Here is a 3,686-nt window from a genome sequence, read left to right on the forward strand (position 1 = left end):
CACGTTGCTTTCAGCTGCCCTCCTATTATCCTGGTCCGGCCCCTCTGACTTCCCCACCGTCTCTCCACAGCTTTCTCTCAGGATCCAGCCAAGACTTTAAAAGGTCAAGATCTTCCCTACGTCACGGCCTCTGTACGTGCCCTTCCCCCAGCCCACGGAGGTCTTCCCTCTCTCTTCCTCGACCAACTGTGGCTCTAGGTCTCAGTTAAAATGCTACCTCGTGGGGCACATCCCTGAGTGCCCCCCCAACCCTGACCATCTAAACAAGGCTCCCTAGTTTCGCTCCCATCGAGCACCCTGTCCTTAGCTGTCGTAGCAATTGTCACAGTTTGTAATCATGCTTGTGTGAGAGTGCGTTTGAAGTCGGACACCCCCACTAGAACGGGAGGTATGTGAAAGTGGGAGTCTTTGTTCATCCTAGGGGCTGGCAAGTAGGTGTCCAGGAAACACGTGCAGTACGGAAGACTCGAGGACAGCCCCCCAAACCTGGCTCGGACACCTGAGCTGCTCCTCCGGCCCACCCGCTCTTTCCAGCAGGTAGTTTCTATTTCACGTTCCTAACCTACATTTAGAAACAGGACAAACTTGACCCGCCTCACCTGGGCATCGAATGTTGACTGGGAAACTCGGAGACGTGCAGAAGGGCTCAGTTATTATTAATGTGCTTTCCAAATTTCCAAAACTACGATCACACGGATGTGAGGTCATACACATGTGTATGTTGGAGCAGAAATGCTCTCCCTGGTGTCTGTTTATTTCCTGAATTTTATGGTTCTTTGGGGAAACTCAAATAAGTAGCAAATCGAATGTGGAAATGGCTGTTCCCCTGGCATCTGCTCAGGAAACGGGTGCAGCTGAGCCACAGGTAGAAGCTAGTCAATGCCCCCACTGTAACCATGCACTCAAGATGGCTGCCACCAGGAAGGCCGGACCGTCGCTGTTAGGTTGGAAGCCGGTTTTAAAATGTTGTGTTTTCTACAGATGATTGCTTTTCTAGCGCCCCGTGATTCACTAGATCTCTGATAAATAATTCCTTTACATCCGCTGCTGACAGTTCAATATTCCCTCAGATAATGTTCTCAGGTGTCAACAGACAGAACGCTGAAGCTTTGATCTCGACACAGCAATTGTCATCAGTCACTAACTACACTTTGGAGATGTTCCCCTTGGAAGCCCATCAACAAATTGGAAAATTTACAGGGTGAGTGTTTCAAATGGGGTCAGACTCTAAGGCCCCTGCCTAAAAATGGGCCTAAATGGCTTCCACTGAATAACGTCAGATTCCTGACCAACAACAACAACAACAAAAAAACCACCCCCAACCGATTTGCCTCCCTCCTTCCCCAATCTGTACCCCCACTCCTCCAAAAAAAAAAAAAATGGAAAAAGAAAAAGAAAGAAAGAAAAGATTGCAGCACTGCCGAAGTCTTTTGAGAACCATTCCAAGGAGCCTCGGACAACTCTGGCTCTCTAAAAGGATACCATTGTAAAGGCGAGCTCTCATATTTCAATGACATATGTATATGTCTCATAGAAACCAAGGTTTATGTGTCTCAGGATTTCTCCTTAGTTAACCACAATTGCAGGGAAATGGCACCACATTCATAAAGTTAAATGTGGTAGCAATTACTTTGCTGGCAAAGGAGGAGGAGGGTCTTGATGGCCTAAGTCCTACGAGTCAGGATTAAATAAACGTGTCTTTCAGAGTTACACTGATAACTTGGAACACTCCATGTGTACTGACTATTTGATGCTAGAACTATGGGGAGAACCAGCCTTTCTCTAGACAAACCCATTCTGACCTGGCCAGAAGGCACGTGGGACAACCTCGAAATAAAAGCCAGTTTTTCCAAATATTAATTCATGCATATGTACATGCATGCGAACACAAATATATATATACTGATTGAGAAAACAACTCCAAAATAATCCTGAACATGTAGCTTATTAAATGTATTTAGATATCAGGAAATAACTTAAAAATTGCTTTCCTGTATCATATTTACTAAAATGCTGCTATCTCATACTTCGGGGAAGGAAAGATATGGGTTGGGTAACCTGAGCATTGTTTAATGGTCACTGATTTTACTAATGGCCAGCCAGTCTCTTTTGGATTTCATTAGAACACAAGAATGCGATAAGATTCCTATGAGCGTGATAAAGCTACAAGGCCATTTTCAAACGCAATATGGTTTATGTTTAAGGTCCCATTTCCAGCTGGAACAGAAAACGACTCCCTTTCTATATCTTTCCCTCAGTGGCTAGAATTCCCACACACAAATAATTTAGACAAAGAGCTTCACGAGTCAACAAAATATAAACAGATATGTAGATCCCATCACTTTCTTCTGCCACCAAAATGGGTCAGCTCCTGAACTAGTAGAGAGAGAGTACAAGGAAAGAGCAAGTCAAGAAGGAAGCATTTTTCCAGCATGAGAAATGGTAGAAAAGTCAAAAGTTTTCTTCTGATTGGGAATGGCAGAGATACTGAGTTCAGAAATCCAATAATCCCACAAATTCACCAGTGTGTCTACCAGCTTTGGCCAACAAGCCCAATGGTAAAAAGCAATCCCTAAGAAGAATGTCCCAAAGGAAATAGAAGAGATGGCCACATGGGAAATAAAAAAGATTGTATAGAGCAGAAAAAACTTTGAGAGGGAAAAAATGCCCTAAAAAAGAAAGGTATTTTTAATTAGCAATAATCGCGCCTCGGATAAACCTCATTGGCTACGATACTACCACTGCACAAAGCTAAGAAAGGTATTCTTAGATACGTAGGTAGGTAGGCAAGTGGATGGCTGGTGGATGGATAGTAGATAGGCAACCTAACTACCTATTTAGATAAGCAGAGCTGAGGATAAAAATGTAAGCTTGATTTGTTTTCATTTTATCTCAGATTCTAAGAGGTAGAAAAGTTTTCTTACCTGCTGCTTGACCAGCTCTGGTTGCACAGAACTATTTTCCACAAATCCCTTTTGAAATCAAATGGTCTTGACTGACTTTAACACTTATAGGGCCCAGAACAAGAATAAAATGGTGACCCATCTACCTATTTCTAAATATTTAAGTGATAAATCACAGTCACAAACTGTTGAATAAAACCCATTCTGTCCTCCTAACCTGACAAATAGATCCTCATAGTGACTTACAAGGCCAGGTTCAAATTTAAAATTCTGAGTTTCTTGCCCGAATGTTGAAAAAGAGCCATGGGGGTCGCCATGAGCAAACATACAGACATTGTAGCCCACACATCCAAGATCTACCCACCTCCTCAAGAACAGTCGTCCCTTTGCAACCCATAGACTTGGGTTTATTTCTAGCAGTACCATTCACCCTCAAGTGGTCCACAGAGGGATGAGGCCAGATTTAGGTACCTTTGGGCAGAGAATCCCAGGTATCCATATAGTTGCCATGTGAGGGGAATCAGCTAATGCAGGCTGCAGTCCTCTCAGCCCTGTAAATTCTTAGCCCAAGGAAAGAGGTAGGACTGGAAGGTGGCCAGAGCATGACCCATTAACACACGGGGCCTGGTACAAAGCATCTCTCGCCCAAATCTAAGACCAATACTCCAAGCAGCCATATTCCTGACTAGCTAGTGTAGACGTTAAAAAGTAGGAACAGGAAAGTGAATGGTGATGTAAGAAGACAGTCTTAATATTAGTTCTCTATTGCTATATAACTAATTA

At 43.5% G+C, this 3,686-nt stretch overlaps 1 non-coding gene across 1 annotated transcript; it reads right to left on the reverse strand.

Annotated features, from left to right (window-relative positions):
• Window positions 1-2,608: 2,608 nt before the first annotated feature.
• On the reverse strand, window positions 2,609-2,753 carry LOC117998826. Its single transcript, XR_004676093.1, has one exon. It is a non-coding gene; the product is annotated as a U4 spliceosomal RNA (small nuclear RNA).
• Between the last annotated feature and the right edge of the window lie 933 nt (window positions 2,754-3,686).

Source organism: Mirounga leonina, unplaced genomic scaffold (genome assembly GCF_011800145.1).
Source record: "Mirounga leonina isolate KUSES-001 unplaced genomic scaffold, KU_Mleo_1.0 Mir_114, whole genome shotgun sequence".
Taxonomy (NCBI): Eukaryota; Metazoa; Chordata; class Mammalia; order Carnivora; family Phocidae; genus Mirounga; species Mirounga leonina.